Below are 16,857 nucleotides of genomic sequence, written 5' to 3'. Positions count from 1 at the left end.
TAATGTTTTCTTCATATCGTGTTAAAACAGCTATCAAAAACAAAATTTCTTGGTTCTTTCTTTTTTTCAGAAGGTCCCAAAGTTTCTCTCAAGGTTCATCATTTCTAATCAGTTAAAAATAGGAAAAAGTAAAAAATGTATGTGTTTGTTCAGAAACGTTTTTTTTTCAAACATATCAAAGTCTTTTATCACAGTTTTTTATTCAATAGTCTCTATCACATTCATGGTGGTTCTTCTTCTGTCTCCAACACTGACTCTGTTTCACTCTCAAACTTATACTGGCAGTAAATCATCACCAGTGAATAATCAGCTTTGACTTTGCCTTCTTCTTCTTCAGAAATTTATTTGGAACTCTCTTTCTTGTTGACCCTTTACCAACTGAAGACTCATTCCCACTAGCTTCTGAATCTAACTATCTGTCTTCTTTTACTCACAATGCATACTTTTACAAGTTCTTGTTTTTGGCAAATCTCCTTCAGACTTTTCTCTCTCAGCAACACATATGTCTCTTTATTGACAAAACTTTGTATTGTGCACACACTCAAGCTCAATCTTGAATTCAAACTCAAACTTTGATCAGCTTTGTCATTGTCTCTGCCTCTGCCTTTGTCTCTGCTCTATTCACAGTGAACTTCATTCCTTTGGGGTTCTTTGTATCTAAGATTTTCAACTAGAACTTTTCACTGCTTGGATCAGAGACTACTTCATCTTGCTGCTGTTCATGCTTTTGTTTTTTGCACTGAAAGAGCTGAGCTCTCTAATCCAATCTTATGACTGTTTTGAAACTGAATTTCAGGAATTTCAGGTTCTTCATCAGAGCTTTCACTGGCCTGAAACATAACTCCTTCAGATTGCTTTTGCTTGTTACCTTCACCAGTTTGAACATCAAAATCTTCACCCTCATCTGGATTCATGCTGCAAATTTGCTTGAGCTTGAGCCTGGTCCTGATTCTGTGCAGTTGGTGAGCTCTTTCCCAGATCACTTGACTCATCTACAGTTTGACCTACTCTCATTCTCTTTGTATGTGAGCAGTATGAATCCACTGTGCCACATTTGCACACTTCACTGCAGTATTTATATCAGAATCACCTGATATGGCCCTTTCCAATGCTTGTCCAGGCACCTCTTGTAGGCATGCTTTTATACTATTATCCAATCCCCTGGACTAAATTCATGGCATGGAGTATCACTGCCGCACCTTTACATTCAGTTATTTGAACAATTAGAAATAATGATGGTGCACGAGTCTTGAGGGCCAACCCCCTAGGCCTCAGATAACCAGGAAAACCTAGTTTGAATAATTTAAAACGAGACCCAGCACACATCTATATCTATTAATAATATCAGGAAAAATGTTTTCACATGTTCTCAGATAAAGTCATTTGCCACATTATTCCACAGTCAAATCTTCTTAAAAAATATGCCTTTATTCATTCATATTGAAGATGAAATTATCCATATGTAGATTCAAATGCTGATCAGTCTATCCATAGTCAACGTAATTCATCCTTGTGGACTTTTTCAGGGCTAAAGACATATAAACACATAAGACCACAATTCAATACAAAATTATTTATATGTTCTAATATATTGTACATCTAAAATCTCATTGAACATGCTGAATATCACATGCTGTCGCCATGTTCTTAAGATAATATTTAATTACAATCAAAGTTATCTTGTAAAACTGTATTTCTTACAACAAGATTATAACAATTTATGATAGGACATATATGTTTTAATCTCTTCTGACATAATTAATATATGCATATAAATACTATTGCATTATTTCCAATTTACTATTATCACAATCTATAAGGTATCTTTTTGAATAGCAAGTATCAGGCTCAGAGACAGAGAAAAGTAAATTTAAATTTAAAAACAGAGGCTGTTCTGTACTATGGTCGTTGAATTGTGAGCAAACCAAATATTACTATCTTTTAGTAGAACTATTTTGTTTAAATGTCAGGCAACTTCCCCCTTAATACATGTTCTAATGATCAAAAATTATTATCATACAATTTGGTGGTCATTGCGGTGCAATTTTAGATCCAAGCGCCTAAGTTTTTTCCATAAAAAAACACACGCATCAACAACAATTATATTCAATGTCTTAATGCAATTTATAAAATACTATGGCCCTCATTACAACCCTGGCAGTCGGTGTTAAAGCAGCGGTAATACCGCCAACAGGCCGGCAGTAAAAAAAATGGGATCACGACCACGGTGGAAACTGCCAATACAGACAGCCACTTTAACACTCCGACCGCCACGGCGGTAGCAACAAACACCACGGCGGTAACCACCAACAGACAGACGGAAGACAATACACCGCCCACCCCATCACAACCCGCCAATCTGCCAGCTTTTCTGGGGCTGTACCAACGCCATCAAAAGCATGGCGGAAACATGACTTGGAAGGGAAACCACTCACCGCTCGACACAAATGAAGAACCAGGACTCCATGGAGCCGGAGCTGCAGGTCCTGCCCATGCTGGTCTACCTCCTCATCTACCAGGAATATGAAAGGTGGCAACGACGACCACAGTGAGTACGGCACCTAGTACATAGGGGAGGGGGAGGAAAAGGAGAGTGACACACACACGCAGCACGCAACACCCCCACCCCCACACTCATCCACAACACCATACACACAAACACATGCATCAACATAACATTTACACCCCGTAACCACCTGGAAGAACGCAAGGACAAAATGAATAGAGTCAAATCAGTGATATAGGCAGATATACATAATGAATAGAAAAACAGTATTTACAAAAATATACAATATGTACATAAGGTGGTACAATGTCCATTCAAAAGGTCCGTGGGCCACTGGGCCAAAAATCATGGGCCAAGCCCACACTTTACTCCTGCCTCAATACGGAGAGAACACTGCAGGGGCATCAGGTCGAAAACACACAGGCACCTCAGAGGGATTGGGAAGGGGGGGCACCTCAGCTGGAAGATGGAATAACGCCACTGCTCCTTGAGGGGGCTCCATGCCCACTGCTTGGTCTTGGGGAGTGCAAAGCCACAGTCTCTGAAGTCTCTCAAGAGGGTGGGTTGCCCACTGCTTGGTCCTGGGGAGTACAAGGCCACAGTCTCTCAAGTCACTCAAGTGGGTGGGTTGCCCACTGCTTGGTCCTGGGGAGTGCAAGGCCACAGTCTCTAAAGACTCTAAAGTGGGTGGTTTGACCACTTCTTGGTCCTGGGGAGTGCAAGGCCACAGTCTCTCAAGTGGGTGGTTTGCCCTCTGCTTGGTCCTGGGGAGTGCAAAGCCACAGTCTCTCAAGTGGGTGGTTTGCCCTCTGCTTGGTCCTGGGGAGTGCAAAGCCACAGTATCTCTAGTGTGTGCCTTTCTCCACTGGTTCTGGAGGGGGCTTTGTGCCCAGTCTGCTTCATCCTGCCAAGAATTGGGTGAGTGGATGCCTTTCTCCACTAGTTCTGGAGGGGGCTTTGTGCCCAGTCTGCTTCATCCTGCCAAGGATTAGGTGAGTGGATGCATATCTCAACTGGTTCTGGAGGGGGCTTTGTGCCCAGTCTGCTTCATTCTGCCAAGGATAGGGTGAGTGGATGACTTTCTCCACTGGTTCTGGAGGGGGCTTGGTGCCCAGTCTGCTTCATCCTGCCAAGGATAGGGTGTGTGGATGCCTTTCTCCACTGGTTCAGGAGGGGGCTTTGTGCCCAGTCTGCTTCATCCTGGCAAGGATTGGGTGAGTGAATGCCTTTCTCCACTGTTTCTGGAGGGGGCTTTGTGCCCAGTCTGCTTCATCCTGCCAAGGATAGGGTGAGTGAATGCCTTTCTCCACTGGTTCTGGAGGGGGCTTGGTGCCCAGTCTGCTTCATCCTGCCAAGGATTGGGCGAGTGGATGCATATCTCCACTGGTTCTGGAGGGGGCTTTGTGCCCAGTGATGCAACACTTGGGGTGTGGCAGTTCACAGTCCCTCACCTGGGTGTCTGAGGCACGAGATTTGCAGGGACCAGGTTGCATGATAGTCCATGGAGGCAGGGCTAGACTCCATCCTGAGGTGGCTAAGACTGCATACTGGTTGTAGTGCTGGTGCTGGTGGGGGTGCTGCAGTGGTGATGGGAGGCTCCAGCCCTTCTCCTGCTGCCTAAGACAGCTACTAACTGGGGCTGCTGCTGCTGGTAGTGGTGCTACTGTCAGCGGTGCAGGTGGCAGTGCTTGCGGCAGTGCCTGTGGTGGTGCTAGCAGCGGTGCTAGCGGCGGTGCAGGTGGAGGTGCTGGCCGTGGTGCAGGTGCCGGTCCTGCCAGTGGTGGGTGGAGGCCCCAGCCTTCTCCTGCAGCCTCAGATGGCTGCCCAATGGGACTGCTGCTGCTGACAGTAGTGGTGCTTGCGGCGGTGCAGGTGGCGGTGCTTGCGACGGTGCTAGCGGCGGGGCTGCTGGCGGTGCTGGTGGTTGTGCTGGTAGCCACCAGGCCTTCACCTGCAGCCTCCGACGGCTCAAGTGCCTTGCCTGGTTTTTTGTGCCCCTTCCTCACCTTGGCAGATGGTGGTGTCACCTTGGGTCTGGTAGCTGGAGTCTTTGAGGTGGCCTTGCTGGGTGGTTGGTGCTCCTTTCACTTGCTGCCTGCTGTCCCCCTCTTCACCTTGGCAGGTGGTGGAATGGTTTTGTCCTTGGCAGGTGTTGGTGGCACAATGGCTGGGCTGACGGGTGCCATCTTTGTGCCTCTGTTAGCTGCAGGAACCACAGCAGACATCGACTTGGTGGCTGAGGTGCTGGTCTGGGTTCTGGAGACCCTGGCACGAGGGGAAGGACAGGGGGGTAGGGGTAGGGAAGAGGTCAATGTTTGCCAGGAAAAGCTTCTTAGAGACACTGGGACAGGAAGAGGGAGAGGGTTTGGGAGTGGAGGAAGAGGGAGTGGTTGTAGGAGGTGTCTGTCTGCTGTTTTGGGGTGCAGGTGCATGGGCTGGATGCTGTTGTGAGGTGGATGGCTGTTGGGTGGGTGAGTGCTTGCGTTTGTGTACTTTAGGAGGAGGGGTCACAGACACACTGGGAGAGGACACAGGGGACGTGTGCATGGATGTGGGGGTGATGACTGCCAGTGAGGAGTGTGTTGTGATGGGCGTGCTGGTAATGGAGGTAGTGGTTGAGGACGTAGTGCATGCAGGTGTGAGTGGAGATGCTACTGGGAGGGAAGTGGATGACGAGGAGGAGGGGGACACAGTGGAGGCAGTGGATGTGGGTGTGTCTGCATGGGGATGGTGCTTATGTGATTGCCTGTGAGATGAAGTGTGGTGCTGTGTTTGCCTGAGCCACTTTTGTGTGGTGATTTGGGTGAATGCTGGTCTGAAGGTGTGCTTGGGATAGGCTGGGGTTGAGGGGATTGGGACTGGGTAGAGGAAGTTGGAGGGGGGAGGCTATATACAGGGACAATGGCTGCCATCAGTGCTGAGGCCAGAGCCTGAAATACTCTCTGTTGGGCCGCCAAGCCAGAGTGAATGCCCTCCAGGTATGCATTTATTTGTTGCAAATGCCTCTCAACACCCTGGATGGCAGTTAGAATGGCTGACTGCCCAACAGTGAGGGATCTCAGGAGGTCAATAGCCTCCTCACTGAGGGCAGCAGGACTGACTGGGGCAGGGCCTGAGGTGCCTGGGGCGAAGGAGATGCCCACCGTCCTGGGAGAGCGGGTACGGGAAACACGCTGAGGGGCTGCTGGGAGGGCAGTGCTGGTAGGGGGGATGGAGGCTGTACCTGTTGTTTGGGGTGGGCACGGAGGTGTCCGCCACTGCCAGGGAGCATCCATCGGAGGAGAAGTCGCTGTCTGTGGTGTCCCCTCCTGTCCCTGTCGTGGTGCTCCCCTTGCCATCCATCCCACTGGTGCCCTCACCGTCAGTGGATTCGGCCTCCAGGCCCATGCTGGATGCAGCTCCCTCCGTCGCCGGTGCCTCTGCTCCTCCGCCAGATGATGCTAATGCACACAAGGACAGGATGACAAAACAAAAAGGGGGGTGAGAGACAGAGGATACACTTGGTCAATGCCAGCAACACCACCATCGTTGGCGTACACAACACAAAGGGAGCAGCCCTATGCACTAGACCATGCACTACCAGTTACTAAGATAGTCACCAGCCCATGGGGTATAATGCCTACCGCCAATCAGCTGCACACCTGAAACCCACAGGAACCTGCCCAGTAGTAGATGCCCACTAACACCATTGGGGTAGGAGTGCTTCAGAGGCTGCCTAACAAGGACCTACCCTGCCTTCTTCGTCTTGGCCTAGGGGCGCCCACATCCCCCACCCAGGTAACCCTTAACGCGCGCAAAGTCAGGATTCAGAATCTGTACTCACCCCTTGCGGCTGCTGTGACGCCTTCAAGCGCCAATCCAACTCCTGATAGGCCACCACCAAGATGCGGAACACCAGGGGGGTCATGGTGCGACAGGCACCCCATCCCATTGGGTGGCCAGCCCCAACTGGGAAAGTATTCAGTGAGTATACAGGCGCTACCGTCTCTTGATATCAAACTGGCTCAGAAGGTGCACTGGTCAGGTTGAATACTTCCAAAAGACCCCAGATACCAGCAGACAAGAACTGGTAAAATTAGAAATTACACAAATTGCCAGGCACACAGCCACCCAGTGCAACATTTAGTTGACTCTATGGTTCATATATTTGATTCACAACAGTACTTCCACCTATATTATATTGCTTTATAGGTCCATATGTATGCCCAATTGGCAGCTTCTGCATCCACAAATATTTCATACAAGGTCCATAAACCGTGTTTCATAGTTCAACAGATCAGTTTCAAGTAGATTTCGCATTGAATGTCCAGTAAAACCTTTGAATACTTTTCAAATCCAGCCAGCCAACACGTGTTTCGTTAGGTATTTTACCCCTATGACTTCATCAGGGCTTAATAATAGAATTGTCCTTTCAAACGTAATCCCTCTAGTTGATGTTGGTGTAATGGTTTCAATACAAAGTACCCATGGTCAACTATAATGAATTGCAGTTCATCTTCTATGTCTCTGGCACATTTCTTAGAATATCAAGCTTGACGGATGCGAGTACGCAGCCCCAGCTGGGCCTCCACCATCTTCTTTGCCCAGCAGCGCAGGTCCTCCCACCGTTTGCGACAGTGGATGCTCCGCCTGTCAAAGACCCCCAGGGTCCGCACCTCCTTGGCGATGGCACGGCAAATACCCTTTTTCTGGTGGGCGCTGACCTGCATGGAAAAGACAGCAGAAAAGGGAATTAGTCAACCGTCCGGAACGTCACACTCATGGCCCACCAGATCCCTTCCATTCTCTGACGCACATACATTGACCACCAAAAATGCAGCACTCTGGCCAGGACGCCTCTGCCCCCCCTCCACATGTGACTTATACACACAGCAATCCATATATTCATGGCCCATGCATCATGCTCACAGTGTACTCACCTGTTTGTCTGGAGGACCGTAGAGTAACCTGTACTGGGGTAGGACCCCATCCACCAGTTTCTCCAACTCCTCTGCAGCGAAGGCAGGGGCCCTTTCCCCAGACACATGAGCCATTGCCGCTTCCAGACACAGGTCACAGCAGCACTTGCAGTGTAGGTCCTCTCCTGTTGAAGGTCAGGTAGCAAGTGAGTGAACAGATAGAAAATGTTGGTCACGTCTGCAGCGGTGCGTACTGTCGCCACCAGCACACATCGCCATTGGCTCCTGGAACCCATAGGGCCCAATGATAACCAATGCGAAGTTGTGCAGCAGTCTTCGACCGCCTACCGCAACGGCACACAACACCAGCGGAATTAACTCATTTCCATTTGTCCCTCCTCACAGGTCAGGCAGCTGCCGTTTCAGGGGGGCACAAGGCATGGCACCTAACTGCGTCACAGCAGACATTGGCACAGCAACTGATTTTCGGATTTACATACTGGTTCTGTAAAGGAAAAAATGCATTATTAGTGCAATAGATGTGTGAATATGACCCACTGATCACCGTTTTCTTCCATAGGCTGAATATAGGATGGCAACATCCTCCAGTGTACAGACCCCTGGTGGACCTGGCGACAATGGAGGACAGACACATTATCATAACATACAGACTTGATCGGGCCACAATCTGAGAACTGTGTGCCCAATTGGAGCCAGACCTGGTGTCAACTATCCGCCAGCCCACAGGTATCCCCCCTCTAGTGCAGGTCCTGTCGGTGTTCCATTTCCTGGAAAGCGTTTCCTTCCAAACAACAGCGGCCATGGCATCAGGGATGTCTCAGCCAATGTTCTCAAACGTGTTGACCAGAGTGTTGTCAGCCCTGCTGAAACACATGCGCAGCTACATCGTATTCCCCCAGGTGGAGGATTTGGCCACAGTGAAAGCTGACTTTTATGCCCTGGGACATATCCCCAACATCATTGGTGCCGGAGAAATGAACACGTTTTCTGGAATGGAAAAAGCTATCACTCTATGAATGTGCAGATGGTGGGATTGGCGGACCAGCACATCTCCCATTTAATGCTAAGTATCCTGGCTCTGTGCATGACACCTTTATCTTGAGGAATAGCAGCATCCCATATGTGATGGGCCAACTCCAGAGGCACTGGGTATGGTTAATAGGTGAGCCCAAGGTCCCCACCCAGTATAAGTAGGTGTCTGGGTATGTGGTTGTCCCTAAGGATTAGTGTGTGTCTAACAGTTGTCCCAGGATATTTGCAGGTGACTTTAGTTACCCCAACATCTCATGGCTACTCACCCCAAGTGAGGAATGCAAGGACAAGGGCATAGGAAAATTACAATGAGGCACAGGGTTGAACAAGGCGGATAATAGAAAGAGCTTTGGTCTCCTGAAGGCCAGGTTCAGGTGCCTCCATCTGACAGGTGGATCCCTGTACTACTCACCCAAGAAGGTGTGCCAGATTATCATTGCATGTTGCATGTTGCATGTTGCACAACCTGGCCTTGAGACGCCAGGTGCCTTTTCTGCAGTGGGATGGGCCTGGAGATGGTCTTGTGGAAGCGGTGTAGCCTGTGGACAGTGAGGAAGAGAAGGCAGAGGAAGAAGATGTGGACAACAGAAGTAGTATAATAAGCAGTACTTCCAGTGACACACAGGTAAGGCACTGTAACTTCACTTTACATTTCAGTTTTCTGTTAGACATTGTACATGGCAACCTGATTTCCCTATGTCTATGGCCACTTAATGTGCCCTTTGTCATCTCTATTTTCAGATCTCTGTGGCCCACTCTGGCTCCTGGTGTGTTTACTGCTGCCCACTAAAGGTCATTCTAATGAAAATTTAACTGTGCATATGGCTTGCTATGCTTTGATAATGTTGTACTAATACATATTTGAATCATTTGACAGACTCCAGATTTGTATTTGTTCCAAGGGTGTTTATTTAAGTGCTCATAAGTAGAGGGGGATGTGGAATGGGCTGGGGTGATGGTGGAGGAAAGTCCAGGGTAGAGTCCAGTCTATTTGTATCACACGCAACACCCCCACCCTCACCTACAACAACACACACCCCAATACATGCTGAAACATTACATTTAGACCCCCCAACCCTTCTTGGAAGAACGCAAGGACAAAAGGAATTGATTGTAACCATTGTAATCAATAAACATCCATTAGTCTAAAATTTATATACACTATAAACAAATATGTACACCAAGAATTCAAGTCCAGGTACTGCACCTATATAGTCCAAAATGCATGGGCGAGGCCCACACAAGACACCCGATCGAAACGGAGAGAACACTGCAGGGGCATCAGATCGAAATAAAACAGGCACCTCAGGGGGAAGGGAAAGGGGGGGCACCTCAGCCGGATGAGTGCACGATGCCAGCTCCATGAGGGGGCTCCATGCCTATTGATGTATCCTGGGGAGTGCAATGCCACAGTCTCTCAAGTCTCTCCAGTGTGTGGTTTGCCCACTGCCTTATCCTGGGGAGTGCAAAGCCACAGTCTCTCAAGTCTCTCCAATGGGTGGTTTGTCCACTGCTTTATACTGGGGAGTGCAAACCACAGTCTCTCAAGTCTCTCCAGTGGGTGGTTTGCCCACTGCTTCATCCTGGGGAGTGAAAAGCCACAGTCTCTCAAGTCTCTCCATTGGGTGGGTTGCCCACTGCTTTATCCTGGGGAGTTCAAAGCCACAGTCTCTCAAGTCTCTCCAGTGGGTGGGTTGCCCACTGCTGTATCCTGGGGAGTGCAAAGCCACAGTCTCTCAAGTCTCTCCAGTGGGTGGTTTACCCACTCTTGTATCCTGGGGAGTACAAAGCCACAGTCTCTCAAGTCTCTCCAGTGGGTGGTTTGCCCACTGCTTTATCCTGGGGAGTGCAAAGCCACAGTCTCTCAAGTCTCTGCAGTGGGTGGGTTGCCCACTGCTTCATCCTGGGGAGTGCAAAGCCACAGTCTCTCAAGTCTCTCCAGTGGGTGGGTTGCCCACTGCTTCATCCTGGGGAGTGCAAAGCCACAGTCTCTCTAGTCTCTCCAGTGGGTGGGTTGCCCACTGCTGTATCCTGGGGAGTGCAAAGCCACAGTCTCTCAAGTCTCTCCAGTGGGTGGGTTGCCCACTGCTTTATCCTGAGGAGTGCAAAGCCACAGTCTCTCAAGTCTCTCCAGTGGGTGGGTTGCCCACTGCTCTATTCTGGGGGGTACAAAGCCACAGTCTCTCAAGTCTCTCCAGTGGGTGGGTTGCACACTGATTTATCCTGGGGAGTGCAAAGCCACAGTCTCTCAAGTGGATAACAGTCTCCACTGGTTCTGGAGGGGGCTTTGTGCCCAGAGTGCTTCATCCTGCCAAGGACTGAGGTAGTGGATGCCATTCTCCACTGGTTCGGGAGGGGGCTTTGTGCCCAGAGTGCTTCATCCTGCCAAGGACTGAGGCAGTGGATGCCTTTCTCCACTGGTTCTGGAGGGGGCTTGGTGCCCAGAGTGCTTCATCCTGCCAAGGACTGAGGTAGTGGATGTAAATCCCCACTGGTTCTGGAGGCGGCTTTCTGCCCAGAGTGCTTCATCCTGCCAAGGACTGAGGTAGTGGATGTGATGCTCAACTGATGGTGGGGCAACATGGAAGCTACCCAGGGCCCTGGAACTGACCACCAGCCATGTACGGATGACAACTGGGGATGGCAGCCATGTCTGCGGTGGTGCCAATGGCTCAGGTTGTCAAGGGGGCCGCTGGCGGGGCTGGCAGCGGTGTCATTAGCGTCGGTGCTTGCGGCGGTCATTGTGGCGGCAGTGCTTGTGGCGGTCATTGTGGCGGCGGTGCTGGTGGCGGCCTCACTGACTGCGGTGCTGGTGGCTGGCTCACTGACTGCCATGCTGGTGGCTGGCTCACTGACTGCGGTGCTGGTGACTGGCTCTCTGACTGCCGTGCTGGTGGCGGTGTCAGTAATGGCGGTGCTGGTGGCGGGCTCACTGACCGCAGTGCTGGCGGCAGTGTCAGTAGCGGCGGTGCTGGTGGCGCGCTCACTGACTGCGGTGCTGCCGAAGGGCTCTGTATCTGGGCTTCTGGCGGCGGTGTCCTTGGCGGCGGTGCATTTGGTGTTGCCGGTGGCGGTCTTGTCCGCTGTGCAGGTTGGCGGCAACGTTGACTTGCCTTTCTGCTTCAGGCCCTTCCCCACCTTGGATGCTGGTGCAGTTGTCTTGCCACTCCCCACACTTGTCTTGGCTGAGCCCTTGGTGGCAGGTGTTTTGGCCTTCTCCCTCCGGGATGTGGGCAACTTTTTCTGTTTTGGAGGTGGGGGAATGTCCTTGTCCTCGCTGCTTGGGACACTGGCAGCCCTGTTGCTTGGTGCACTCCAAAAAACGGGTATTGCTGGCACCACTGTGCCCGATGATGTGGTGGCTGAGGTGCTGGGTTGGGACCTGGAAAGGCGGGCCCAGGGGACGGACGGGGGAGAGGTGTAGGGAAGAGGTCAACATTTAAGAGGAAACTTTTTTTGACACAGTGGGACGGGTAGATAGAGGGGGTTTGGGAGTGGAGGAAGAGGTAGTGGTTGTAGGAGGTGTTCATTTGCTGACTTTGGGTGAAGGTGCATGGGCTGGAGGCTGTCGTGAGGTGGATGGCTGTTGGGTGGGTGTGTGACTGCGTTTGTGTTGTTTGGGAGGAGGGCTCACAGACACACTGGGAGAGGACACTGGGGATGTGTGAATGGTAGTGGGGGTGGTGAGTGCACGTGAGCGGTGTGTGGTGATTGGCGTGCTGGTGATGGAGGTAGTGGCTGAAGATGTAGTGCATGCAGGTGTGAGTGGAGATGTGACAGGGAGGGAAGAGGGAGATGTGGAGGAGGGGGACACAGTGGAGGCAGTGGATGTTGGTATGTGTGCATGGGTGTGATGCTTGTGTGAGTGTTTGTGGGATGTGTGGTGCTTATGTTTGCCAGAGCCACACTTGTGTGTTGAGGTGTGGGCATGCTGGTCTGATGGTGTGCTTGGGATAGGCTGAGGTACTGGGGATTGGGTCTGGGTGGAGGAAGTTGGAGGAGGGAGGATGGACACAGGGACAATGGCTGCCATCAGTGCAGAGGCCAGAGCCTGAAATGCTCGCTGTTCGGCTGCCTGGCCAGAATGAATGCCCCCCAGGTATTCATTTGTTTGTTGCAACTGCCTCTCTACACCCTGGATGGCATTCAGAATGGTAGACTGCCAATAGTGAGGGATCTCAGGAGGTCAATAGCCCCCTCACTGAGGGCAGCAGGGCTGACTGGGGCAGGGCCTGAGGTGCCTGGGGCGAAGGAGATGCCCACCCTCCGGGGTGAGCGGCCACGGGACACACACTGAGGGGCTGCTTGGAGGGCGGTGCTGGTAGGGGGGATGGCGGCTGTACCTGTAGATGCGGTGGGCACAGAGGGTCCCGTCACCGCAAGGGAGCTCCCATCAGAGGAAGAGTTGGTGTTGCTGGTCTCAGCTCCTGTCCCCGCCGTGGAGCTCCCCTCGCCCTCCGTCCCACTGGTGAATTCAGACTCCGTTGTCTGGCCCTCCAGGGCCATATGGGATGCAGCTCCCTCCTGCTCCGGTGGCACAGCTCCTCCGCCTGATGATGCTAATGCACACAAGAACAGGGAGACCACAAAAAGGGGGGGGGGGAAGACATGTTCAGTGCATACAATACCGCTACTGTCGGCGGACACTACAGACACAGCAGCCCTCTGCACTTCGCCATGCACTTGGAGTTCCCTAATTAATCACAGGGACATGGGGTACATGGCCTATGCCCGATTGCTGCACACATGGAAGTCACAGGAGCCTGACTAGGTGTAGATGGCTCTTACCACTGGTGGGGATGGGGTGCCACTTAGCCTGCCTCACAAAAGGTCCTTGCCTACAAAGCTCACCCTAGGGGAACCCACTGCCCACCTCCCCCACCCAGACACCTCCAATGCGCGCAGAGTCAGCTGAATGTGAGTGTACTCACCCCCTTGTGGCTGCTGTGATGCCCTCAAGCGCCCATCCAACTCCGGATACGCCACCTCCATGATCCAGAATATCATGGTGCGACGGGCACCCCTCCCACGTTGGGAGGCCATCCCCAGCTGGGCATCCACCGTCTTCTTGCTCAAGCGGCAAAGGTCCTCCCATCTTTTACGGCAGTAGGTGCTACGTCTGTGGTGGACCCCCAGCGTCCGGACGTCCTTGGCGATGGCACGGCAAATATCGTTCTTCTGGTGGGCGCTGATCTAGAGGAAGAGTACAAGGGAAAATGTAACACTTTTACCGTCCGGACCGTCACAGTCATTGTCCCACGTTCCCACCTTCGCCCTGACGCACATACACTCACCGTCCGATCATGCAGGCCTCATCTCCCCCGTATCTTCCATCCACACCACTCCAAACAGGCATTTCCCATCCAGCACGCTCACAGTGTACTCACCTGTTTGTCTGGAGGACCGTAGAGTAGCGTGTACTGGGGGAGGACCCCATCCACTAGTTTATCCAATTCCTCTGATGTGAAGGCAGGGGCCCTTTCCCAAAACACATGAGCCATCGTCTCTTCCAGACACAGGTCACAGCAGCACTTGCAGTGTAGGTCCTCTCCTGTCGAAGATCAGGTATCAAGTGAGTGAACAGAGAGAAAATGGTGGTCACATCCGCGGCGGTGCGTACCGTCACCGCCGGCGTACATCTTCATTGGCTCCTGGGACCCATAGGGCCCAATGTTAACCAATGCAGGATTGTGCTGCGGTCTTTGACCGCCTACCGCGACGGTGTAGAACGCCAGCGCAATTACCTCATATCGCCTTGTCCCACATTGCAGGTCAAGCAACCGCCATTTCAGGTGGCTACATGGCATTATTTTTTAATGTGTCACACATATATAGGCCATGCATATACACAGAGACAGGAACATAGCGTATTGACAAATGTGTGAAATACAATTGTTTTTTTTCCTACCTCAGTGTTGGCTCGCTGTTCTCATCCATAGGGTATGTCCGCTGGGGCAGGTGAGGAGATGGCGGCATCCTCCGGTGTACAGACCACTGGTGGACCTGTCGACAATGGAAGAGCGACATGTAATAGTCACCTACATACTAGATCGTGCCACAATCCAGGAACTGTGTGCCCAGTTGGAGCCAGACCTGATGTCAGCTATCCGCCATCCCACAGGAATCCTCCCTCTAGTGCAGGTCCTGTCAGTACTCCATTTCCTGGCAAGTGGGTCTTTTCAAACAACAGTGGCCATTGCATCCGGGATGTCCCAGCCTATGTTCTCCAACGTGTTGTCCAGAGTGTTGTCTGCCCTGCTGAAACACATGTGCAGCTACATCGTGTTCCCTCAGTTGCAGGATTTGCCTTCAGTGAAAGGTGACTTCTATGCCCTGGGACATATCCCCAGCATTATAGGTGCCATTGACCAGTACATCTCCCATGTGAACGCCAAGTTTCCTGGCTTAGTGCATGACGCTTACATTCTGCAGAATAGCAGCATCCCTTTTGTGATGGGGCAACTCCAGAGGCATTGTGTGTGGCTATTAGGTGAGGACAAGGACCCTATACCGTGTGAATAGTTGTCTGGGTCTGGGGTTGACCCTAAGGGTTAGTGTGTGTCTAACAGTTGTCCCTCGACATTTGCAGGTGACTCTGAGTACCCCAACCTGTCATGGCTACTGACCCCAGTGAAAAATCCCAGGACAAGGGCAGAGGAACGCTACAATGAGGCACATGGGTGAACTAGGAGAGTGATAGAAAGGACCTTCGGCCTCCTGAAGGCCAGGTTCCGGTGCCTCCATATGACAGGTGGTTCTCTCTACTACTCACCAAAGAAGGTGTGCCAGATCATCGTGGCCTGCTGTATGCTACACAACTTGGCTTTGCGACAACAGGTGCCTTTTCTGCAGGAGGATGGTCCAGAAGGAGGTCTTGTGGCAGCTGTGGAGCCTGTGGACAGTGAAGAAGAGGAGGCAGAAGAAGAGGACATAGACAAAAGAAACACCGTAATCCAGCAATACTTTCAGTGAGACACAGGTAAGAAGACATCACTGCCTCCTACATCTGATAAAATTGTTAGACCTATCATCTGTCTGTCACTTTCACCCAGTGTATGGACCCCGATTTGTCACTTTGCCTTTCAATTTCGCAGATGTGGGTCCCACTGTGTGACCTCTGCTATGTTACCTCATGGACTAGAGCTATGAAGACATTAGAATGGACACTGGGTTTTTCCTCAGTTATTGCAAATACACAATTGTGAAAGCACAGACTGACTCCAGATTGTTTTGTGATTCAAGGGTCTTTATTTAAGTGCAAAATAGTGGAGGGGGTTGTAAAATGGGCAGGGCTGATGGTGGAGGAATGTCCATGGCAGAGTCCAGTCTATTTGTCTCACAGGTGCATTGTACAAAGGGGCACAGGAAGTAGAGCTAGGGCAGTTTAAGGATGGACAGGGTGACAAAGTGGGACAGAAGGATGACATTCAGGGTGGTCTCATTTCTTGGCGGGGGTCTTGGCATTTTTCTCTGTCTTTGTCCTGGATCTCAGGGACCGCTTGCGGGGTGGTACTCCATCTGCAGGGGGTGGGGTGCTGGAGTCGTGGTCCTGTGGCGGTGCCTCCTGTCCACTAGCGCTGGCGGAGGTGATGGGCAGTTCATCGTCCAGGCTAGTGTCAGGGGCCCCTTATTGTGCCACAGTGTCTCTCCTGGTGTTCACAAGGTCCTTCAGCACCCCTACAATGGTGCCCAGGGTGGTGTTGATGGACTTGAGTTCCTTCCTGAACCCCAAATACTCTTCCTCCTGCAGCCACGGGGTCTCCTGAAACTTGGCCAGTACCGTTGCCATCGTCTCCTGGGAATGATGGTACACTCCCATGTTGTTGGAGAGGGCCTTGTGGAGAGTGGGTTCCCTGGGCCTATCCTCCCCCTGTCACACAGCAGACCTCCCAGTTCCCCGGTTTTCCTGGGCCTCTGTCCCCTGAACCGTGTGCCCACTGCCACTGCCCCCAGGTCCCTGCTGTTCTTGGGGTGGTGGGTTTGCCTGGGGTATGGGCCCGCCTGGTGGGTGCTGCGGTGGTGTTTCCTAAGTGGGGAGGCTCTGTGGTGGCCTGTGACTGTGTCAGGGGAACTGACTGTCCCGAGGTCCCAGAAGGGCCGGGCCGGTCATCTAGATCCAGTTGGACAGAGCTGCTGTCATCACTGTGGGCCTCTTCTGTGGGGGGAGTGGACATGTCTGGAACCTCCTGTCCGGTGACGTTGGGTAGGGGTCCTGCAGGGGTGTAAAGGCAGGATTATTGCATCTGTGTGTGCCATGGTGTGCAATGGGTGAGTGACCCTGTACCCCAGTGCATACATTCTTGTGTAGGACCATGTGTGTTAATTGTTTTGGGGTCTGTGTGGGTATCTGTAGTGGACATGCATTGGTGATGGGTGTCCATGCTCTGTTGTTGCATGCAG

This window comes from Pleurodeles waltl, chromosome 1_2, assembly GCF_031143425.1.
Source record: "Pleurodeles waltl isolate 20211129_DDA chromosome 1_2, aPleWal1.hap1.20221129, whole genome shotgun sequence".
Classification (NCBI taxonomy): domain Eukaryota; kingdom Metazoa; phylum Chordata; class Amphibia; order Caudata; family Salamandridae; genus Pleurodeles; species Pleurodeles waltl.
Note: the sequence above shows the minus strand (reverse complement) of the source record.